The sequence below is a fragment of the Triticum aestivum genome, chromosome 1A (genome assembly GCF_018294505.1).
Source record: "Triticum aestivum cultivar Chinese Spring chromosome 1A, IWGSC CS RefSeq v2.1, whole genome shotgun sequence".
Lineage (NCBI taxonomy): Eukaryota > Viridiplantae > Streptophyta > Magnoliopsida > Poales > Poaceae > Triticum > Triticum aestivum.
The window spans coordinates 478,774,519-478,801,156 of NC_057794.1; the positions used below are offsets into that span (position 1 = coordinate 478,774,519).

General features: G+C 42.1%; 1 pseudogene; it reads right to left on the reverse strand.

Moving 5' to 3' along the window:
- LOC123189054 (U-box domain-containing protein 70-like) overlaps positions 1-26,638 on the reverse strand; it is a 49,912-nt pseudogene that overhangs the window by 12,487 nt on the left and 10,787 nt on the right.

Sequence of the window (26,638 nt, forward strand, 5' to 3'; positions counted from 1 at the left end):
TTCAGTGATTGGCTGCTAGAGCCGCCACGTATTCCTCCATACTTGAGGAACGCTCTATGTTTCCGCTAACTATGATGATGCCACGTGGACCGGGCATCTTAAGCTTAAGATAAGCGTAATGCGGTACTGCATTAAAACGAGCAAAGGTCGTTCTTCCGAGTAGTGCGTGATGGCCGCATCGGAATGGAGCGGTGTCGAAGTTTAATTCTTCGCTTCGGAAGTTGTCGGGAGAACCGAATACAACCTCTAGTACTAGAGAGCCCATGAAGCGGGCCTCTGGTCCTGGTATTACTCCTTTAAAGGCAGTATTGCTTTGGCTGATTCATGTCGGGTCTATCCCCATTTTGCGGACGGTATCCTGATATATCAGATTAGGACTACTGCCGCCGTCCATAAGGACTCGGGTGAGATGGTATCTGTCAATTATTGGGTCTAGCACCAAGCCAGCCAATCCTCCGTGCCGGATACTAGTCGGGTGACCCCTGCGATCAAAAGTGATCGGGCAGGCCGACCAAGGGTTGAACTTGGGGGGTGACGGGCTCCACGGCGTATACGTCTCGGGGTGCGCGCTGGCGCCTCCTCTTTGGTATGTGAGTTGCGTAAATCATGTTCACTGTTTTAACCTCTGGTGGGAATTTTTTCTGTCCCCTAGTGTTCGGCTGGCGAGGCTCATCCTCGTCTTTGCTTGGTGTCTCCCTCCCCTTGTGTTCGGCGTTTAGCTTGCCGGCCTGCTTGAAGACCCAGCATTCTCTGTTGGTGTGATTTGCAGGTTTGTCGGAGGTGCCATGAATCTGACATAATCTGTGTAGAATCTTGTTTAGGCTGGACGGTCCATCTCTGCTGCCTTTAAATGGCTTTTTTCCGTTGACCGGGTCGAGAGCCCCTGAATCCGGCGTTTACCACCGTGTTGCCTGGGCTGTCTTCGTTATTTCGACGCTTGCTTTTATTGCGTCACGGTTCCCCGTTGCCATCCCTGACATCGGATGTGCCTGGGTTGCTGGTGCCGCTATGGGCCAGCCAACTGTCTTCGCCTGTGCAAAAGCGGGTCATAACGCTTGTTAGGGCTGTCATTGTCCTTGGTTTTTCCTGGCCGAGGTGTTTGGCGAGCCATTCGTTCCAGACACTGTGCTTGAAATCCGCTAAGGCTTCGGCATCCGGGCAGTCGACAATTTGATTCTTCTTCGTGAGGAATCAGTTCCAAAGCTTTCAGGCTGACTCTTCGGGCTGTTGAATTATGTGACTTAAATCGTCTGCGTCCGGAGGTCGGACATAGGTCCCTTGAAAATTGGCCCTAAAAGCATCCTCAAGCTCTTCCCAACTTCCAATTGAGTTTTCGGGGAGGCTTTTCAGCCAGTGCCGAGCTGGTCCTTTCAACTTGAGGGGCAGGTATTTGATGGCGTGGAGATCATCTCCGCGAGCCATGTGGATGTGAAGGATAAAATCTTCAATCTAGACCCCAGGGTCTGTCGTTCTATCGTATGCCTCTATGTTCACGGGTTTGAATCCCTCTAGAAATTCATGATCCAGCACCTCATCGGTGAAGCATAGGGGGTGCGCGGCACCCCTGTATTTGGATGTGTCATGGCATTCTTCAGACGGTTGTAGCATTTGGTTTTGATACCGAGCTATTATTCGGTCAGTATAGTCATTTGGGCGGCCATGATTCTGTGTCGGAGCGCGCTTCCTGGATCCGTAGATGGACCTGGCCATACCGGCTTTTTTGTGCAGGTCTTCGCATAAATCATGCGCTGACTTGTGTGCGATGTCGTTAGCTGCCCTATCGTGGCCACGGGGTGGTTGATCATGTTGATCGGCCATTTTATTTTTCGGCTGAATGGGCTCTAAAGCCTCGTCGTCGAATTCAGGCAGCAGCTTGCACTTTGGATAGCTCTTTGTGTGGCGACTGCCGCCGTACTTTTCTTCAGTGTCAAGCACTTTATTCCATCTGCTGTTGAGCGTGTTCTGCGCGGCCTTAAGCCTTTGCTTCTGCTTCTTCAGGCTCCTCGCGGTGGCAATAAGCCTTCTATGGAGGTTCTCTTGTTCCAAGTGCCTTTCCGAGGTGATGTGTGCATTGTCGTACGAACTATTCTCCTCTCCAGAGGCAGGTTGATGAGCTTTACCCTCGGCGTTGCCATGATCGGACAGCGGCTCAGTACTATGTTCACCGTCCGCTCTCTCATCCTGCTCCATCGCTGGGTCCATATGGTCGTCGTTTCCTTTGGAGTCGACCAGGGTATTATTCTTTCTTGCGCTGTTATCGCTGTTTTTGCTGAGGCGGGATTTGGAGCGGCGCCTACGTCGTCGCTTTGGTTGCTTCTCGAGGGGACTATCCTTCATTGCATCCTTCCGTTCCTCGTTGTTGTTTTCTTTGGGTGTATCCACCATGTATATATCGTGTGATGAAGTGGCTATCCAGCGCCCTGTGGGTGGTGGTTCCTGTTCCTCTCCTGCATCGTCGTCCATACCGTCGATGTCTTCAGAGTCGAAATCAAGCATGTCGGTTAGGTCGTCGATAGTGGCTATTAAGTGGGTGGTGGGTGGGGAACGAATTCCTTCGTCGTCCGCTGCCCACTCGAGCCGGACATAGTTCGGCCGAGGGTCTCCTGACAAGGAGAGAGACCTCAATGAATCTAGCACATCGCCCAAGGGCGAGTGCAGAAAAATATCCGCGAAGGTAAACTCCATGATTGGTGCCCAATCAGATTGGATAGGCACGGACGCAGGCGGTTCGAAGCCTGTGACCGGGGACGAATCCAAGGGTCCGGTAACACAGGTCTCATAGGAGGTGAAGTCAGTATTCAGCTCTATCGCTGCTGAGTGTGCGGCCTCCATGGCGAGGACCGTCCACCCGTCCTTGGATGGCGTGATCTTCTCCAAATTGAGGGCCAGAGTAACCTCAGGTGTGATCTCCCGAACACCGTCCGATGGCAGAGCTAAGTCATGCTCGTCGTGACTGTGTGGCGCGCCTGACATGAGCTCGAATCCGTTGAAGATCAAGTCTCCGCGGATATCAGCAGTGTAGTTCAAGCTTCCAAATCTGACCTGATGGCCAGGGGCGTAGCTATTGATTTGCTCTAGATGGCCAAGCGAGTTGGCCCGCAGTATGAAGCCGCCGAATACGAAGATCTGTCTGGGGAGAAAAACCTCACCCTGGATCGCATCGTTACCGATGATAGAAGGAGCCATCAAGCCTTTATCATGACGGCATAGTGGAACTCTCAATGAAAGCACCAATGTCGGTGTCAAAACCGGCGGATCTCGGGTAGGGGTCCCGAATTGTGCGTCTAAGGCTGATGGTAACAGGAGGCGGGGGACACAATGTTTACCCAGGTTCGGGCCCTCTCGATGGAGGTAATACCCTACTTCCTGCTTGATTGATCTTGATGATATGAGTATTACAAGAGTTGATCTACCACGAGATCATAGAGGTTAAACCCTAGAAGCTAGCCTATGATTCTGATTGTTGTTGTCCTACGGACTAAACCCTCCAGTTTATATAGACACCGGAGGGGGCTAGGGTTACACAGAGTCGGTTACAGAGAAGGAGATCTACATATCCGAATCGCCAAGCTTGCGTTCCACGCAAAGGAGAGTCCCACCCGGACACATGACAAAGTCTTCAACCTTGTATCTTCATAGTCCAACACTCCGACCAAAGTATATAGTCCGGCTGTCCGAGGACCCCCTAATCCAGGACTCCCTCAATGATCATCATTATTAGAACATTGTCCCATGTGAGGTTATCAAAATAAAAGCTGTCAAAGAAGCCCCCCCCCCAAAAAAAAGAGAGAGGCCAAAGAAACCTATAAAAAAAGAAAAGAAAAAAAGAGAGAAAAGAGAGAAGGGACAATGTTACTATCCTTTTACCACACGTGTGCTTCAGAGTAGCACCATGTTCTTCATATAGAGAGTCTCTTGATTTATCACTTTCATATACTAATGGGAATTTTCATTATAGAACTTGGCTTGTATATTCCAACGATGGGCTTCCTCAAATGCCCTAGGTCTTCTTGAGCAAGCAAGTTGGATGCACACCCACTTAGTTTCAGTTTGAGCTTTCATACACTTATAGTTCTTAGTGCATCCGTTGGCAGTCCCTACTCCTCGCATTGACATCAATTGATGGACATCTCCATAGCCCGTTGATTAGCCGCGTCGATGTGAGACTTTCTCCCTTTTTATCTTCTCCACACAACCTCCACCATCATATTCTATTCCACCTATAGTGTTATGTCCATGGCTCACGCTCATGTATTGCATGAAAGTTGAAAAGGTTTGAGAACGTCAAAAGTATGAAACAATTGCTTGGCTTGTCATCGGGGTTGTGCATGATTTGAATATTTTGTGTGGTGAAGATGAAACATAGCCAGACCATATGATTTTGTAGGGATAACTTTCTTTGGCCATGCTATTTTGAAAAGACATGATTGCTTTATTAGTATGCTTGAAGTATTATTGTCTTAATGTCAAATGATAGACTATTGCTTTGAATCACTCGTGTCTTAATATTCATGCCATGATTAGATTACATGATCAAGATTATGCTAGGTAGCATTCCACATCAAAAATTATCTTTTTTATCATTTAACTACTTGAGGACGAGCAGGAATTAAGCTTGGGGATGCTGATACATCTCTGTCGTATCTATAATTTTTGATTGTTCCATGCCAATATTATACAACTTTCATATACTTTTGGCAACTTTTTATACTATTTTTGGGACTAACATATTGATCCAGTGCCCAGTGCCAGTTCCTGTTTGTTGCATGTTTTTTGTTTCGTAGAAAATCCATATCAAACGGAGTCCAAACGGGATAAAAACTGATGGAGATTTTTTTGGAATATATGTGATTTTTGGGAAGAAGAATTAATGCGAGACGATGCCCGAGGGGGCCACGAGGCAGGGGGCGCACCCAAGGGGGTCAGGCGCGCCCTGGGCCCTCATGGCCACCCCGTAAGGCAGTTGGTGCCCTTCTTTCTCCGCAAGAAAGCCAATATCTGGATAAAAATTGTGTCCAAAATTCAGCCCAATCGTAGTTACGAATCTCCGGGAATTTAAGAAACGGTGAAAGGGCAGAATCAGCCAGCGCAGAAACAAAGAGAGACAGAGAGACAAATCCAATCTCGGAGGGGCTCTCGTCCCTCCCATGCCATGGAGACCAAGGACCAGAGAGGAAATCCTTCTCCCATCTAGGGAGAAGGTCAAGGAAGAATAAGAAGAAGGGGGGCTCTCTCCCCCTCTCTTCTGGTGGCGTCGGAACGCCACCTGCGCCATCATCATCACCGCAATCTACACCAACAACTTCACCGCCATCATCACCAACTCTTACCCCCCTCTATGCAGCGGTGTAACCCCTCTTTTACCCGTTGTAATCTCTACTTAAACATGGTGCTCAACGCTATATATTATTTCCCAATGATGTATGGCTATCCTATGATGTTTGAGTAGATCTGTTTTGTCCTATGGGTTAATTGATGATCATGATTGGTTTGAGTTGCATGTTTTATTATTGGTGCTATCCTATGGTGCTCTCTGTGTCGCGCAAGCGTGAGGGATCCCCGCTGTAGGGTTTGCAATATGTTCATGATTTGCTTATGGTGGGTGGCGTGAGTGGCAGAAGCACAGACCCGAGTAAGTAGGTTGTTTGCGTATGGTAGTAAAGAGGACTTGATGCCTTATAATGCTATGGTTGGGTTCTACCTTAAATGATCTTTAGTAGTTGCGGATGCTTGCTAGAGTTCCAATCATAAGTGCATATGATCCAAGAAGAGAAAGTGTGTTAGCTTATGCCTCTCCCTCAAATAAAATTGCAATAATGATTACTGGTCTAGTTATCGATTGCTTAGGGACAAATAACTTTCTCATGACAAAAAGCTCTCTATTGAAACTAATTTAGTTGTGTCTTTATATAAACAGCCCCTACTTTTTATTTACGTGCTCTTTATTATCTTGCAAACCTATCCAACAAGACCTACAAAGTACTTCTAGTTTCATACTTGTTCTAGGTAAAGCGAACGTTAAGCGTGTGTAGAGTTGTATCGGTGGTCGATAGAACTTGAGGGAATATTTGTTCTACCTTTAGCTACTTGTTGGGTTCGACACTCTTACTTATCGGAAGAGGCTACAATTGATCCCCTATACTTGTGGGTTATCAATGCTCATATTAGTTCCTACATATTCTACGAAGATCTTTATCAGTCAAACCGTAATGACAACATACGTCATTCCCTTTGTCATCGGTATGTTACTTGCCCGAGATTCGATCGTCCGTATCTCCATACCCAGTTCAGTCTCATTACTGGCAAGTCTCTTTATTCGTTCCGTAATGCATCATCCCTCAACTAACTCATTAGTCACATTGCTTGCAAGGCTTATCATGACGTGCATTACCGAGAGGGCCCAGAGATACCTCTCCGATACTCGGAGCGACAAATCCTAATCTCGATCAATGCCAACCCAACAAACACCTTCGGAGATACCTGTAGAGCATCTTTATAATAACCCAGTTACGTTCTGATGTTTGATAGCACACAAGGTACTCCTCCGGTATTCGAGAGTTGCATAATCTCATAGTCAAAAGAATATGTATAAGTCATGAAGAAAGCAATAGCAATAAAACTTAACGATCATTATGCTAAGCTAACGGATGGGTCTTGTCCATCACATCATTCTCCTAATGATTTGATCTCGTTCATCAAATGACAACACACGTCTATGGTTAGGAAACTTAACCTTCCTTGATTAACGAGCTAGTCTAGTAGAGGCATACTAGGGACACTGTGTTTTGTCTATGTATTCACAGAAGCATCAAGTTTCCGATTAAAACAATTCTAGCATGAATAATAATCATTTATCATAATATAAGGAAATATAAATAACAACTTTATTATAACCTCTAGGGCATATTTCCTTTAGTCTCCCACTTGAACCAGCTCAATAATCTAGATTACACTGTAATGATTCTAACACCCATGGAGTCTTGGTGATGATCATGTTTTGCTCATGGAAGTGGTTTAGTCAACGTGTCTGCCACATTCAGATCCGTATGTATTTTGCAAATCTCAATGTCTCCCTCCTCGACTTGAGCATGGATGGAGTTGAAGCGTCTCTTGATGTGTTTGGTTCTCTTGTGAAATCTAGATTCCTTCGCCAAGGCAATTGCTCTAGTATTGTCACAAAAGATTTTTATTGGACCCGATGCACTAGGTATTACACCTAGATCGGATATGAACTCCTTCATCCAGAATCCTTCATTCGCTGCTTCCTAAGCAGCTATGTACTCCGCTTTACATGTAGATCCCGCCACGACGCTATGCTTGGAACTGCATGATGTCTACTACACAAACTTCTTCTTCTAGACGTTGTTGGGCCTCCAAGTGCAGAGGTTTGTAGGATAGTAGCAAATTTCCCTCAAGTGGATGACCTAAGGTTTATCAATCCGTGGGATGCGTAGGATGAAGATGGTCTCTCTCAAACAACCCTGCAACCAAATAACAAAGAGTCTCTTGTGTCCCCAACACACCCAATAAAACGGTACATTGTATAGGTGCACTAGTTCGGAGAAGAGATGGTGATACAAGTGCAATATGGATGGTAGATATAGGTTTTTTGTAATATGAAAATATAAAAACAGCAAGGTAACTAATGATAAAAGTGATCGAAAACGGTATTCCAATGCATTGAAACAAGGCCTAGGGTTCATACTTTCACTAGTGCAAGTTCTCTCAACAATAATAACATAATTGGATCATATAACTATCCCTCAACATGCAACAAAGAGTCACTCCAAAGTCACTAATAGCATAGAACAAATGAAGAGATTATTGTAGGGTATGAAACCACCTCAAAGTTATTCTTTCTGATCGATCTATTCAAGAGTCCGTAGTGCAATAACACGAAGCTATTCTTTCCGTTCAATCTATCCTAGAGTTCGTACTAGAATAACACCTTAATACACAAATCAACCAAAACCCTAATGTCACCTAGATACTCCAATGTCACCTCAAGTATCCATGGGTATGATTATACGATATGCATCACACAATCTCAGATTCATCTATTCAACCTACACAAAGAACTTCAAAGAATGCCCCAAAGTTTCTACCGAAGAGTCAAGACGAAAACGTGTGCCAACCCCTATGCATAAGTTCACGAGGTCACGGAACTCGCAAGTTGATCACCAAAACATACATCAAGTGGATCACGCGAATATCCCATTGTCACCACAGATAAGCACATGCAAGACATACATCAAGTGTTCCCAAATCCTTAAAGACTCAATCCGCTAAGATAACTTCAAAGGGAAAACTCAATCCATTACAAGAGAGTAGAGGGGGAGAAGCATCATAAGATCCAACTATAATAGCAAAGCTCGCGATACATCAAGATCGTGCCGAATCAAGAACACGAGAGAGAGAGAGAGAGAGAGAGATCAAACACATAGCTACTGGTACATACCCTCAGCCCCGAGGGTGAACTACTCCCTCCTCGTCATGGAGAGCGTCGGGATGATGAAGATGGCCACCAGAGAGGGATTCCCCCCTCCGGCAAGGTGCCAGAACGAGTCTAGATTACTTTTCGACGGCTACAGAGGCTTGCGGCGGTGTAACTCCCGATCTAGGTTATTTTCTGGAGGTTTATGTATTTATAAGAATTTTTGGCGTCGGGAACAAGTCAGGGGGGGTCTCCAAGTCGTCCACGAGATAGGGGGCGGGCCTGGGGGTAGGGCGCTCCCCGAGGGTAGGGCGCGCCCCCCACCCTCGTGGATGGCCCGAGACTCTTCTGGCCCAACTCTTTTACTCTGGGGGCTTCTTTTGGTCCATAAAAAATCATCAAAAATTGGCACGTCAATTGGACTGTTTGGTATTCCTTTTCTGTAGAACTCAAAAACAAGGAAAAAACAGAAACTGGCACTAGGCTCTAGGTTAATAGTCCCAAAAATCATATAAAATATCATATAAATGCATATAAAACATACTAGATGGACAATATAATAGCATGGAACAATAAAAAATTATAGATACGCCGGAGACGTATCAAGCATCCCCAAGCTTAATTCCTGCTCGTCCTCGAGTAGGTAAATGATAAAAACAGAATTTTTGATGTGGAATGCTACCTAACATAATTTTCAATGTAATTTTGTTTATTGTGGCATGAATATTCAGATCCGAAAGATTCAAGACAAAAGTTTAATATTGACATAAAAACAATAGTACTTCAAGCATACTAACCAAGCAATTATGTCTTCTCAAAATAACATAGCCAAAGAAAGCTCATCCCTACAAAATCATATAGTTTGTCCATGCTTCATTTTCGTCACACAAAATGCTCCCATCATGCAGAACCCCGATGACAAGCCAAGCAATTGTTTCATACTTTAGTATTCTAAAACTTTTTCAACTTTCACGCAATACATGAGCGCGAGCCATGGACATAGCACTATGGGTGGAATAGAATATGATGATGGAGGTTGTGTGGATAAGACAAAAAAGGAGAAAGTCTCACATCGATGCGGCTAATCAACGGGCTATGGAGATGCCCATCAATTGATGTCAATGCGAGTAGGGATTGCCATGCAATGGATGCACTAGAGCTATAAATGTATGAAAGCTCAACAAAAGAAACTAAGTGGGTGTGCATACAACTTGCTTGCTCATGAAGACCTAGGGCATTTGAGGAAGCCCATTGTTGGAATATGCAAGCCAAGTTCTATAATGAAAAATTCCCACTAGTATATGAAAGTGACAACATAAGAGACTCTCTATCATGAAGATCATGGTGCTACTTTGAAGCACAAGTGTGGTAAAAGGATAGTAGCATTGCCCCTTCTCTCTTTTTCTCTCATTTTTTTCTTTTTTTGGGCCTTCTATTTTTTATTTGGCCTTTCTCTCTCTTTTTATTTATTTCCTCATGGGACAATGCTCTAATAATGATGATCATCACACTTCTATTTATTTACAACTCGAAACTAGAACAAAATATGACTGTATATGAATGCCTCTGGCGGTGTACCGGGATGTGCAATGATTCAAGTGTGACATTTATAAAAAAATTGAGCGGTGGCTTTGCCACAAATATGATGTCAACTAGATGATCATGCAAAGCAATATGACAATGATGAAGCGTGTCATAATAAACGGAATGGTGGAAAGTTGCACAACAATATATCTCAGAATGGCTATGGAAATGCCATAATAGGTAGGTGTGGTGGCTGTTTTGAGGAAGATATAAGGAGGCTTATGTGTGATAGAGCGTATTATATCATGGGGTTTGGATGCACCGGCAAAGTTTGCATGAACTCTTGGCGTGAGAAAGGGCAATGCACGGTACCAAAGAGGCTAGCAATGATGGAAGGATGAGAGTGCGTATAATCCATGGACTCAACATTAGTCATAAAGAACTCACATACTTATTGCAAAAATCTACAAGTCATCAAACACAAAGCACTAAGCGCATGCTCCTAGGGGGATAGATTGGTAGGAAAAGACCATCGCTCGTCCCCGACCGCCACTCATAAGGAAGGCAATCAAAGAAACACCTCATGCTTCAAATTTGTCACACGACGGTTACCATATGTGCATGCTACGGGGCTTGCAAACCTCGACACAAGTATTTCTCAATTTCACAACTACTCAACTAGCATGACTCTAATATCACCATCTTCATATCTCAAAACAATCATAAAGAATCAAACTTCTCATAGTATTCAATGCACTTTATATGAAAGTTTTTATTATACCCATCTTGGATGCCCATCATATTAGGACTAAATTCATAACCAAAGCAAATAACCATGCTGTTCTAAAAGACTCTCAAAATAATATAAGTGAAGCATGATAGTTCATCTATTTCTTCAAAATAAAACCACCACCGTGCTCTAAAAAGATATAAGTGAAACACTAGAGCAAATGACAAACTACTCCGAAAGATATAAGTGAAGATCAATGAGTAGTTGAATAATTATGCAACTATGTGAAGACTCTCTAACATTTAAGAATTTCAAATATTGGGATATTGTTCAAACAGCAAGCAAAGCAAAATAAAATGACGCTCCAAGCAAAACACATATCATGTGGAGAATAAAAATATAGCTCCAAGTAAAGTTACCGACAAACGAAGACGAAGAAGGGGATGCCATCCGGGGCATCCCCAAGCTTAGGCTCTTGGTTGTCCTTGAATATTACATTGGGGTGCCTTGGTCATCCCAAAGCTTAGGTTCTTGCCACTCCTTATTCCATAGTCCATCGAATCTTTACCCAAAACTTGAAAACTTCACAACACAAAACTCAACAGAAAACTCGTAAGCTCCGTTAGTATAAGAAAATAAATCACCACTGTTGGTACTGTTGTGAACTCATTATAAATTCATATTGGTGTAATATCTACTGTATTCCAACTTCTCTATGGTTCATACCCTCCGATACTACTAATAGATTCATCAAAATAAGCAAACAACACAATGAGAACATAATCTGTCAAAAACAGAACACTCTGTAGCAATCTGGAGGTTTTGAGTACTTCTGTAACTCCAAAAATTCTGAGAAATCAGGACGACCTAAATAATTTGTATATTGATCTACTGCAGTTGGAATTGGTATTTTATCGCTCTCTGGTAAAAATTGAAAATTATTTTCATGAGCGCATACTTTCTGTTTTTATCAGCAAGATCAAACAACAATCACCCAAGAAGATCCTAAAGGCTTTACTTGGCACAAACACTAATTAAAACATAAAAACACATCTAACCAAAGACTAGATAGATTATTTATAACTAAACAGGAGCAAAAGGCAAAGGACAAAAATAATATTGGGTTGCCTCCCAACAAGCGCTATCGTTTAACGCCCTAGCTAGGCATGATGATTTCAATGATGCTCACATAAAATAAGAATTGAAATATAACGGGAGCATCATGAAGCATATGACAAGCACATTTAAGTCTAACCCACTTCCTATGCATAGGGATTTTGTGATCAAACAACTTATGGGAACAAGAATCAACTAGCATAGGAAAGCAAAACAAGGATAACTTCAAGATTTTCAACACATAGAGAGGAAACTTGATATCATTGCAATATGTAAAAGCATATGTTCCTCTCTCATAATAATTTTCAGTAGCATCATGAATGAATTCAACAATATAACCATCACATAAAGCATTATTTTCATGATCTACAAACATAGAATTTTTATTACTCTCCACATAAGCAAATTTCTTCTCATGAATAGTAGTGGGAGCAAACTCAACAACATAACTATCATGTGAGGCATAATCCAATTGAAAGTTAAAATCTTGATGACAAGTTTCATGGACATCGTTATTCTTTATAGCATACATGTCATCACAATAATCATCATATATAGGAGGGATGCTTTCATCATAATAAATTTGCTCACAAAACTTGGGGGACAAAAAATATCATCTTCATCAAACATATCATCCCCAAGCTTGTGGCTTTGCATATCATTAGCATCATGGGTATTCAAAGAATTCATACTAACAACATTGCAATCATGCTCATCATCCAAAAATTTAGTGCCAAATATTTTAATGCATTCTTCTTCTAACACTTTGGCACAATTATCGGAATCCTTGTTTTCACAAAAGATATTAAAAAGATGAAGCATACGAGGCAACCTTAATTCCATTTTTGTAGTTTTATTTTATAGACTAAACTAGTGATAAAACAAGAAACTAAAAGATTTGATTGCAAGATCTAAAGATATACCTTCAAGCGCTAACCTCCCCGGCAACGACGCCAGAAAAGAGCTTGATGTCTACGACACAACCTTTTTCTTGTAGACGTTGTTGGGCCTCCAAGTGCAGATGTTTGTAGGACAATAGCAAATGTCCCTCAAGTGGATGACCTAAGGTTTATCAATCTATGGGAGGCGTAGGATGAAGATGGTCTCTCTCAAACAACCCTGCAACCAAATAACAAAGAGTCTCTTGTGTCCCCAACACACCCAATACAATGGTACATTATATACGTGCACTAGTTTGGTGAAGAGATGGTGATACAAGTGCAATATGGATGGTAGATATAGGTTTTTGTAATCTGAAAAATATGAAAACAGCAAGGTAACTAATGATAATAGTGAGCGAAAACGGTATTGCAATGCGTTGAAACAAGGCCTAGGGTTCATACTTTCAGTAGTGCAAGTTCTCTCAACAATAATAACATAATTGGATCATATAACTATCCCTCAACATGCAACAAAGAGTCATTAGGGTACGAAACCACCTCAAAGCTATTCTTTCTGATCGATCTATTCAAGAGTCCGTAGTAAAATAACACGAAGCTATTCTTTCCGTTCAATCTATCCTAGAGTTCATACTAGAATAACACCTTAAGACACAAATCAAGCAAAACCCTAATGTCACCTAGATACTCCAATGTCACCTCAAGTATCCGTGGGTATGATTATATGATATGCATCACACAATCTCAGATTCATCTATTCAACCTACACAAAGAACTTCAAAGAGTGCCCCAAAGTTTCTACCGGAGAGTCAAGAAGAAAACGTGTGCCAACCCCTATGCATAAGTTCACGAGGTCACAGAACTCACAAGTTGATGACCAAAACATACATCAAGTGGATCACGTGAATATCCCATTGTCACCGCAGATAAGCACATGCAAGACATACATCAAGTGTTCTCAAATCCTTAAAGACTCAACCCGATAAGATAACTTCAAAGGGAAAATTCAAACCATTACAAGAGACTAGAGGGGGAGAAGCATCATAAGATCCAACTATAATAGCAAAGCTCGCGATACATCAAGATCGTGCCAAATCAAGAACACGAGAGAGAGAGAGAGAGAGAGAGAGAGAGAGAGAGAGATCAAACACATAGCTACTGGTACATACCCTCATCCATGTGGGTGAACTACTCCCTCCTCGTCATGGAGAGCATCGGGATGATGAAGATGGCCACCAGAGAGGGATCCCCCCTCCGACAGGGTGCCGGAACGGGTCTAGATTGGTTTTCGGTGGCTACAGAGGCTTGCGGTGGCAGAACTCCTGATCTAGGTTATTTTCTGGAGGTTTCTGTATTTATAAGAATTTTTGGCATCGGGAACAAGTCAGGGGGGGTCTCCGAGTCGTCCACGAGATAGGGGGCGCGCCCGGGGGGGGGGGGCGGTAGGGCGCGCCCCCACCCTCGTGGATGGCCCGGGACTCTTCTGGCCCAACTCTTTTACTCCGGGGGCTTCTTTTGGTCCATAAAAAATCATCAAAAATTGGCACGTCAATTGGACTCCGTTTGGTATTCCTTTTCAAGGAAAAGACAGAAACTGTCACTGGGCTCTAGGTTAATACGTTAGTCCCAAAAATCATATAAAATAGCATATAAATGCATATAAAACATCCTAGATGGATAATATAATAGCATGGAACAATAAAAAATTATAGATACGTTGGAGACGTATCACTGCACCAACTGACAGCTCCACCACTCAATATAAATATGTATCCGGTTTGTGACTTAGAGTCATCCGGATCAGTGTTAAAGCTAGCATCGGTGTAACCATTTATGAAGAGCTCTTTGTCACCTCCATAAATGAGAAACATATCCGTAGTCCTTTTCAGGTATTTCAGGATGTTCTTAACCGTTGTCTAGTGATTCACTCCAGGATTACTTTGGTACCTCCCTGCTAGACTTATAGCAAGGCACACATCAGGTCTGGTACACAACATTGCATACATGATAGAACCTATGGCTGAGGCATAGGGAATGACTTTCATTTTCTCTCTATCTTCTTCAGAGGTTGGGCATTGAGTCTGACTCAACTTCACACCTTGTAACATAGGCAACAACCCTTTCTTTGACTGATCCATTTTGAATTTCTTCAAAACTTTATCAAGGTATGTGCTTTGTGAAAGTCCAATTAATCATCTTGATCTATCTATATAGATCTTGATGCCCAATATATAAGCAGCTTCACCGAGGTCTTTCATTGAAACACTCTTATTCAAGTATCCTTTTATGCTATCCAGAAATTCTATATCATTTCCAATCAACAATAAGTCATCCAAATATAATATTAGAAATGCTAGAGAGCTCCCACTCACTTTCTTGTAAATACAGGGTTCTCCAAAAGTTTGTATAAAACCATATGCTTTGATCACCTCATCAAAGCGTATATTCCAACTCCGAGATGCTTGCACCAGTCTATAAATGGATCACCGGAGCTTTGCACACTTTGTTAGCACCTTTAGGATCGACAAAACCTTCTGGTTGCATCATATACAACTCTTCTTTAAGAAATCCATTAAGGAATGCAGTTTTGACGTCCATTTGCCAGATTTCATAATCATAAAATGCAGCAATTGCTAACATGATTCGGACAGACTTAAGCATCGCTGCGGGTGAGAAGGTCTCATCATAGTCAACTCCTTGAACTTGTCGAAAGCCTTTCACAACAAGTTGAGCTTTGTAGATAGTAACATTACCATCACCGTCAGTCTTTTTCTTGAAGGTCCATTTATTCTCTATGGCTTGCCGATCATCGGGCAAGTCAACCAAAGTCCACACTTTCTTCTCATACATGGATCCCATCTCAGATTTCATGGTCTCAAGCCATTTCGCGGAATCTAGGATCATCATCGCTTCCTCATAGTTCGTAGGTTCGTCATGGTCTAGTAACATGACTTCCAAAACAGGATTACCGTACCACTCTGGCGCGGAACGTACTCTGGTTGACCTACGAGGTTTGGTAGTAACTTGATCTGAAGTTTCATGATCATCATCATTAGCTTCCTCACTAGTTGGTGTAGGCATCACGGGAACAGTTTTCTATGATGAGCTATTTTCTAATTCGAGAGAAGGTACAATTACCTCATCAAGTTCTACTTTCCTCCCACTCACTTCTTTCGAGAGAAACTCCTTCTTTAGAAAGGATCCATTTTTTAGCAACAAAGATCTTGCCTTTGGATCTATGATAGAAGGTGTACCCAACAGTTTCTTTTGGGTATCCTATGAAGACACACTTTTTTGATTTGGGTTCGAGCTTATCAGGCTAAAGCTTTTTCAAATAAGCATCACAACCCCAGACTTTAAGAAATGACAACTTAGGTTTCTTGCCAAACCACAGTTCATATGGTGTCGTCTCAACGGATTTAGATGGTGCCCTATTTAACGTGAATGCAGTTGTCTCTAATGCATAACCCCAAAATGATAGTCGTAAATCGGTAAGAGACATCATAGATCGCACCATATCTAATATAAGTACGGTTACAACGTTCGGACACATCATTACGCTATGGTGTTCCAGGTGGCGTGAGTTGTGAAACTATTCCACATTGTTTTAAATGAAGGCCAAACTCGTAACTCAAATATTCGCCTCCACGATCAGATCGTAGAAACTTTATTTTCTTGTTACGATGATTTTCCACTTCACTCTGAAATTCTTTGAACTTTTCAAATGTTTCAGACTTGTGCTTTATTAATTAGATATACTCATATCAGCTCAAATCATCTGTGAAGGTCAGAAAATAACGATACCAGCCGCGAGCCTCAACACTCATTGGTACGCATACATCGGTATGTATTATTTCCAATAAGTCTGTGGCTCACTCCATTGTTCCGAAGAACGGAGTCTTAGTCATCTTGTCGATGAGGCATGGTTCGCAAGCATCAAATGATTCATAATCAAGTGATTCCAAAATTCCATCCGCATGGAGTTTCTTCATGCGCTTTACACCAATATGAGACCTAAACGGCAGTGCCATAAATATGTTGCACTATCATTATCAACTTTTCATCTTTTGGCATCAATATTATGAATATGTGTATCACCATGATCGAGATTCAACAAAAAAGACCACTCTTGAAGGATGCATGACCATAAAAGATATTACTCATATAAATAGAACAACCATTATTCTCTGATTTAAATGAACTAGCAGGGTGACCCGCGCATTTGCGCGGCTAGATTTCCATGTATTGTCCTCCTTGTGTTCTTACATATTTACATGTTGGTGTACTATTAGAATTGTAGCATTTCTCGCTAATATACATCCTTCTCTTGTAAAATTCTCACCCCCCTCATTGTTCATCTTGTCACATTAGTTAAAATGACCATGATGACATCTACATAAAGTTTGTTTTCTCTTCCTTTACCCTTCCTACAATCACTTGCCCATAAGTAATAAAAATATCATTTACGTCCTTTTCATTCTCATCATAACATGTTCTTTTTGAATGTTTAATTAAAGTTGTCCATTGACTTGTATCGTTTATTAAAATCATATGATAGTTGGTAAGTAACATCATTTTCCTTCATATAATATATGACCACATGAACATTGGCAGTACTTTGTTATTACTATCTGATGTGATGTATGTCTTCTATGGTATTTTCCCCTGAGAGATGTCCCATTAACACCTATTCACCTTTTGTACATATTCAATGCTAACAATAAAAGAAATCCACATCTACTTGTATGCCTTGGTTTCCATGTGTATGGATAACAATTTCCTGTGTCATTCATGTTGTTATCCATATTATACATTCAGAGATGGACTTCAGTAAATTACTCAATATTATATTATACCAGCACACAAATTGCAAAATTCAAAAATTTCTTGTATATTTATAGCCAAAGTTTGAACACATTAATTGCATGTATTCTAGGATCGATGCCATCTATTTCTGGATGACCAAAATCAAATAATTTATGTAAAATTTTGCACATGTTATAAATTGTTGTTACTTGCGTTTGACGCTATATTAGGTTTCAGACATCATTATATTTTATGGTAAAAATGTCCCTAAGTAAGTATGCCTGGCACTAACAATGTTTTGATAGGGTTTTCTACCATTAGCTGTATGCTATTGGCAAAAATTCATGGTATTAGATGACTGAAGACAAAAGATATAGAGTTATCTTGCTCATAATTTAAAAGAATAAACTTAATGTCATCATCGTTCGATGTCATCTATCATTCCATCTCTAATATTTTTTATAGAATTTTTGCAGAAGTGTCAATCTAAACATACATCATATGTAAATCTTGTGTTCTCTTCAACCAATGGCATTAACACCGGCCATATTGTACTGTAATGTTCTTAATTAAAACTGAAGTAGTTTTAGTCAAAGATGTCTTTTGTTAGAAGTGTTACTTTAAAAATTCACATTTACTACTTTGTTAGTACATGTTGAGAAAGCATTTTATTTATTGATGTAACTGACAGATATAATCAATTGTCCCTTTATAATTCAGATTAATCAAAATAATAAGAGTGCAACTTAGAGCTCAAATACACCTAAAACCATGTAATATATTTATACATAAACTATGTTGCTTTAAGAAGTAATGCGTACGCATGTCATTAGGCGAGAAGCAAGAAGCACGCGTGCTACTTAACAGTACGTGATGTACATAAAAAATGTTTAGTTATTACCTCCTTGTAATACTGTACTCTGGTAGACATGCTTGCTTGTTTCCATCAACCGCTTTGGTCATATCTGATGCATATCTGGTGCATGCATAGTAGTCTCAAAGATAAACGGATGTATTAGCATATATATATATATATATTTATATATAAAACTGGAAATTGCTATAGACTCAGCGTCCCCTCGCATGGCCTTTCAACACCATCACTCCTTGCTAGATTGATGTCGCCGCACCAACTTGTCATAGACCTTGCCGCTGACTCGCTAGATCTACATCGCCATTCAAATCTTTACCTCGTGATATTGTAACTTGGTTTTTTTACCTTCCTATTCCTTGGCGTAGAAATGCGTGCTTTTTCCAATCAACCGTTGGGATATAATTGATGCCTGTACAGTAGTCTCAAAGATAAACTGATATATCAGATTCATATATATCTTATGGATCTTCTTATTAACTCAAGGTCCCTATCACGTGGCCTTTCAACAACATCGGATCGCTGCTTGTTAGGTCGATCTCGCCGTACCGAATTGTCAAAGACCTTGCCGCTTACTCGCTGGATCTATATCGCCATGCATACTTGTTGTAACATTGCCGTAAACTGAGGGCACCTATTTGTGTTCATCGGCTTCATTAGGGCAAGATCGCAATTTTCCCTTGAGCTCTTGGGAGAGTTTATGCTAGGCTGTTCCGGGCGATGTGTCACATCCAGGTCCAGTCAATAAGCATTGTGCATGCATGGCTTCTTGATTCTATACACCCTTCCATGCCTACTTCTACACTTTCAGAGTAGCCACACCTTCGAATCGTCCAGATAAATTAAGACTTCTTCATGCACAACCTACAGAACTAATGGTTGAGATTGCCATGCGCCATGGCTGATCTACGAAGCAACACCAACCATGGCTTATCTTGGACAAAGAGAGAGGGAGTTTTTCATGAGGTGAAGGTGGATCCATGTACTATTGTGACTTCAAGTTGCTAGGCATCCGGAAATCAATCACCGTGTATAGTCCCGTGTCCTTGTGCTACTTTGCTTCTCCTTTTTTTCTGAGAAATCAATCAGCTGTATTTGTATTTGGTACACATACATATTTAGGGTAATTATATTATAATATTTTAGGGTAATTATATTATAATATTGGCCAGCGATTACCATACTTGTCAGCTTGCACGTGCGTGTCATTATTGGAAATCAACCAACGTGTGTACTTCCATGTCCGTTCGCTGCTTCGTTTTTTTTACCGGAAATCAATCAATTGTGATTTATGGAAACATGTTTTTAAATCTCCACCATTGACAAATCCTAGTTTTCAGGTGACAAATCTTCACCGTTCATTTTCTATCGTTTTAATAATATAATAGATAACCGTCTAGCATCAAACAAGATCCAGATATAATATTCATGCTCAACGCAGGAACCAAATAATAATTATTCAGGTCTAAAACTAATCCCGAAGGTAGATGTAGAGGTAGCGTGCCGACGTCGATCACATCGACCTTGAAACCATTCCTGACGCACATCGTCACCTCGTTCTTAGCCAATCTTCGTTTAGTCTGTAGCCCCTATTTCGAGTTGCAAATATGAGCAACAGAACCAGTATCAGATACTCAGACGCTACTACGAGCATTAGTAAGGTACACATCAATAACATGTATATCAAATATACCTTTGTTCACTTTGCCATCCTTCTTATCTGCCAAATACTTGGGGAAGTTCTGCTTCCAGTGACCAGCCCCTTTGCAGTAGAAGCACTCAGTTTCAGGCTTGGGTCCAGACTTGGGCTTCTTCCCGGGAGTGACAACTTGCTTGCCATTCTTCTTGAAGTCCCCCTTCTTTCCCTTGCCCATTTTCTTGAAACTAGTGGTCTTCTTAACCATCAACACTTGATGCTTTTTTTTTATTTCTACCTCCTTAGCTTTGAGCATAGCGAAGAGCTTGGAAATTGTCTTATCCATCCCTTGCATATTAGAGTTCATCATGAAGCCTTTGTAGCTTGGTGGCGGTGATTGAAGAACCCTGTCAATAACACTATCATTTGGAAGATTAACTCCCAGCTGAGTCAAGTGGTTATGGTACCCATACATTTTGAGTATGTGTTCACTGACAAAACTATTCTTCTCCATCTTGTAGCTATAGAACTTGTTAGAGACTTCATATCTCTCAACTCGGGCATTTGCTTGAAATATTAAATTCAACTCCTGGAACATCTCATATGGTCCATGACGTTCAAAACGTCTTTCAAGTCCCGATTCTAAACCGTAGAGCATGGCACACTGAACTATAGAGTAGTCATCAGACCGCGTCTGTTAGACGTTCAAAGCGTCTACATTAGCGGGAGGGGGCTTTTCACCTAGCGGTGCATCAAGGACATAATTCTTCTGTGTAGCAATGGGGATAATCCTCAAGTTACGGACCCAGTCCGTGTAGTTGCTATCATCATCTTTCAACTTAGCTTTCTCTAGGAACACATTAAAATTCAAGGGAACGGTAGCACTGGCCATTGATCTACAACATAGATATGCAAAAACTATCAGGACTAAGTTCATGATAAATTAAGTTCAATTAATCATATTACTTAAGAACTCCCACTTAGATAGACATCCCCTCGAGTCATCTAAATGGTCATGCGATCCATATCAACTAAACCATGTCCGATCATCACGTGAGATGGAGTAGTTTTCAATGGTGAACATATCTATATTGATCATATCTACTATATGATTCACGTTCATCCTTTCGGTCTTCGGTGTTCTGAGGCCATGTCTGTACATGCTAGGCTCATCAAGTTTAACCCAAGTACTCCGCATGTGCAAAACTGTCTTGCACCCGTTGTATGTGAACGTAGAGCTTATCACACCCGATCATCACGTAGTGTCTCGGCACGACGAACTGTCACAATGGTGCATACTCAGGGAGAACACTTATACCTTGAAATTTTAGTGAGGGATAATCTTATAATGCTATTGTCGTACTAAGTAAAATAAGATGCATAAAAGATAAACATCACATGCAATCAAAATATGTGACATGATATGGCAATCATCATCTTGTGCCTTTGATCTCCATCTCCAAAGCACCGTCATGATTTCCATCGTCACCAGCTTGACACCTTGATCTCCATTGTAGCGTCGTTGCCGTCTCGCCAACTATTGCTTCTACAACTATCGCTAACGCATAGTTATAAAGTAAAGCAATTACATGGCGATTGCATTTCATACAATAAAGCGACAACCACAAGGCTCATGCCTGTTGCTGATAACTTTTACAAAACATGATCATCTCATACAATAATGTATATCACATCATGTCTTGACCATATCACATCACAACATGCCCTGCAAAAACAAGTTAGACGTCCTCTACTTTGTTATTGCAAGTTTTACGTGGTTGCTACGGGCTTCTAGTAAGAACCGTTCTTACCTACGCATCAAAACCACAACGATGTTTCATCAAGTTTGCTGTTTTAACCTTCAACAAGGACCGGCCGTAGTCAAGTTCGATTCAACTAAAGTTGGAGAAACAGACACCCACCAGCCACCATTATGCAAAACAAGTTGCATGTCTGTCGGTGGAACCGGTCTCATGAACATGGTAATGTAAGGTTGGTCCGGACCGCTTCATCCAACAATACCGCCGAATCAAAATAAGACGTTGGTGGTAAGCAGTATGACTATCATCGCCCACAACTCTTTGTGTTCTACTCGTGCATATCATCTACGCATAGACCTGGCTCGGATGCCACTGTTAGGGAACGTAGCATGAAATTTCAAAAAAATTCCTATACTCACGCAAGATCTATCTGGGAGATGCATAACAACGAGAGGGGAGAGTGTGTCCATGCACCCTCATAGACCGAAAGTGGAAGCGTTAGCTTAAGGCGGTTGATGTAGTCGAACGTCTTCTCGATCCAACCGATCAAGCACCGAACGAACGACGCCTCCGAGTTCTGCACACATTCAGCTCGATGATGTCCGTCGAACTCTTGATCTAGCAAAGTGTCGAGGGAGAGTTCCGTCAGCACGACGACGTGGTGACGGTGATGGTGAAGTGATCCGCGTAGGGCTTCACCTAAGCACTACGTGAATATGACCGGAGGCGTAAACTGTGGAGGGGGGCGTCTCACACGGTTTGGAACAATTGATGTGTGTTAAAGGCACCCCACCCCCGTATATAAAGGAGGAAGAGGGGAGGAGGTCGGCCCTAGGCGTGCCCCAAGTAGGGGAGTCCTACTTGGGCTCCTAGTAGGATTCACCCCCCTTTCCTTTTACCGGAAGGGGAAAGGGGGAAGGAGAGAGAGGAGGAAAAGGAAAGGGGGGCGCCGCCCCCTCCCCTAGTCCAATTTGGACTCCTCCCTTGGGGGGGCACCCCTTGTGGGCTGGCTTGCCTCCCTCCTATGGCCCATATCTTCTCCCCCCCCGGGGGGGGGGGGGGGTTCCGGTAACCCCCCAGATAATCCGATATGTACCTGATACATTCCGAAACACTTCCGGTGTTCGAATACTATCATACAATATATAAATATTTACCTCTCGACCATTTCAAGACTCCTCGTCATGTCCGTGATCTCAGCCGGGACTCCAAACAATATTCAGTCACCAAATCACATAACTCATATAATACAAAGCATCATCGAACGTTAAGCGTGCGGACCCTATGGGTTCGAGAACTATGTAGACATGACCAAGACACCTCTCTGGTCAATAACCAATAGCGGAACCTGGATGCTCATATTGGTTCCTACATATTCTACGAAGATCTTTATCGGTCAAACCGTAATGACAACATACGTCATTCCCTTTGTCATCGCTATGTTACTTGCCCGAGATTCGATCGTCGGTATCTTAATACCTAGTTCAATCTCGTTACTGATAAGTCTCTTACTTGTTCCGTAATGCATCATCTGGCAACTAACTCATCAGTCACATTGCTTTCAAGGCTTATCATGATGTGCATTACCGAGAGGGCCCAGAGACACCTCTCTGATACTTGGAGTGACAAATCCTAATCTTGATCTATGCCAACCCAACAAACACCTTCATAGATACCTGTAGAGAATCTTTATAATCACCCAGTTACGTTGTGAAGTTTTATAGCACACAAGGTATTCCTCGGTATTCGGGAGTTGCATAATCTCATAGTCAAAGGAATATGTATAAGTCATGAAGAAAGCAATAGCAATAAAACTTAACGATCATTATGCTAAGCTAACAGATGGGTCTTGTTCATCACATCATTCTCCTAATGATGTGATCCCGTTCATCAAATGACAACACATGTCTATGGTTAAGAAACTTAACCATCTTTGATTAACGAGCTAGTCTAGTAGAGGCATACTAGGGACACTGTGTTTTGTCTATGTATTCACACATGTATCAAGTTTCCGGTTAATACAATTCTAGCATGAATAATAAACATTTATCATGATATAAGGAAATATAAATAACAACTTTATTATTGCCTCTAGCGCATATTTCCTTCAGATGGGAGCTTCACGAGCCCCTTTCGGGCTTAGCCGGGACTAGAGGGCCTGGTGTGCTCCTATTGCTGCGTCCGATCGGTGACCGCCGAGGGCGGTGGAGGTTGTCCCCTCCCGCGTGGCTGCTGACGCTGTCGCTCCTCATTCCCGGCTGCTCCCTCTCAGCTTCGTCAGTCTCGCTTCGTTGACCATAGTGCAGCAGCAGTGATGATGACAAGACCGCGGTGGCGCATGCTGGTGGGCGGCATGATTGATGGAGCGCTTTGGACCATTCAGGGATGTGGGTGTTTGGCGGATGGGAGAACTCCCCGTTGGCTTGCTGGCACCGATGCGGTGACGCCCTTGGGCACAACCGTTACTTCCCAAAGGGCGTCGGGTATTCCCCTTCCCCACGCCTTCTGCATACCGGGGGAAACCCTAGGATTTTTTCGAGCAGCAACATCGTCGTCGTGTTCCTTCCTGAAGGTGTTGCTTGGTATGCGGAGGTTCAAGGTGCTAGGAGCGAGGCGGTAACTCTCCGGTGGGCGCAGCGATTGCGGGTCATCATCGTTTTCATTGATCCGACATTGCTGACATTATTTTCTCTCTTCTTTCTCTTTTGTTTCTTTTGGGCATGCTTGTGTTGTTTGCCCCAGCATTGTACTCATTGTTGTATCGAGTGGTTGCTATATCTATATAGTGGGGTGAAAGCCTATTTCGGGATGCGTTTCTGCATTAGGAGAAAAGAGGAGGAGAAGAGAAGGAGTAGACCAAGGCGATCTGGGATGCCGATATCAACCAATCAGAACACAATATTTCGACCACGCATGATTGACCGAAGTACAAGTGGCCCGGGTACCCGCTACTGTTATTTCTTTTGTTATTTTCACTATTATTTACTAAATTACTGGGGCTCTACACCTTGCACCCCCCGTGTAAAATGCCGGCAAGAAAAGGGCTTTGTCCCATAGACCAGTTGCTTTTTTATTCTAATAAAATCAAATGAAGCACAGAAATCCCAAGAGTTTGGCATTGTGTCATGATATGTCTACTAAAGGCTTTGGTAAAATTTTGAGAATGCTTCACAAATGTTGTAACATGGACTGCTTACAAACCAGACCATCTCCGAGGAAGAAATTAGGTTTCGAGACGAAACAAGGTAGGTTTGGATGTGAAACGACTCCTACTTCTTCGGTTGGCCTTTAATTTTCACACAATTATATGTATCATGTCAAAATTTGAAGTTTCACGAGTTTGCTTGTTGAACTTAAAATAGTAAATGCATATATAGGCCTTTAATGAATATAATTCAAATTTGAATGGCAGGTACATGAAATAATTGCCATGGTGTGAGATGGGGATGAGTGTGGATCTAGGCAGCAAATCTCACGTGAGAAGGCTGGATGTGCATCGGCTGAGCCTGGATGTAGGTAGTGGTTGTAGATGGAAAGATCCCCCCCACCTATTTTTTTTTGATTTTTTTTGCTGTGTGCAAAATCCCCCTAATAATGGGGAGAGAAGATGATTACTGGGAGCTCCATTCCTGATATTTTAGGGGATAGGTCGGTGTAACGCCGAAGGCTGTTTTTTTTTTTTGCAGTCAAGTGATTTTTTGGATGGTTTAGAGATGCTCTTACTACACCCAGACCGTGAGATAAGAGAGATGAAAGGCAATATAAATCAAAGAACATCAACTAGATATTTATGCATGCAAGCATGACAGAATTACTTGATTCCCATCAGATTACTTGATATCCCAACAGACTACTTGGTTCAGGAATTCAACAGATTACTTAGTTCAGGAATTGAAAGTCTTTAAGCAAAAGGCGAGACACTCAACGACAGGCAGCTCAAAAGGTGAAAAGCTCAATGAAAACCCGACTAGAGACACTCGGACAGTTGCCCTACCTGCAACACTCCCTGCAACACTCGGACAGTTGCCCTACCTTGGGGCTGCGAGACATCTTTCATGGCATCATGAGCTTTCCTGCGTATTGCAACTAGTAACACTTTTGGAGCAAATGCACAATAAAAATGTGGACAAGAAAAGGCCAGGCATATTTCTTTTGATAAAAACAACAAAAAAAGAGCAATAATCTAAGGTCATATACAGGAACTGAAAATAGACAGAGCTTAATTAACACATCCCCAATTTCTTAAGGTAAAGACAGGTTGTTATCTACGGCATAGTTAAGTGACCAATACAGTAAAACCTAAAAAAAATGAATAACACTATATATAAGTCTGTAACTAACGATAAGATGGGCTGAAACATGGAGTTCAGTACACGTCTAGTTAACCACCAATAACGAAAGGATATCTTAAAGATTCATAATGTAACCAATGAAGGTTCTGCCCAAACGAAAAAAACAGTTAGGCAGATGGGATACCGTAATGCGTCCTCCATCTCAGTGTTGGCCGGGTCCAACTTGAGTCCATCCGAGAAATGTTCGCGTGCACCCTTGTAATCCTGATGGTAAACCACTAGTTAATGGTCAAAAAGATTTAGCAGACAAACTGACAAAGAAGGAAAAACATCCGTCAGTATCTTCTATGTAACCTTGAGCAACATCAGAGCTGCACCCTGCCGGTAACAGGCTTTTGGCCAGTCAGGCCGCAATTTTCTGCATTTGTTAGCATCCAACAAAGCCTTGTCCCCCTCGCCCATGCGAAGCCGACAAAGGCTCCTGTTTGAGTACAATGTTGCATTGTTGGGATCAAACCTTATTGCCTACAGCCAACAACTCAAATCAATAGTGACCATAAAATAAATAAA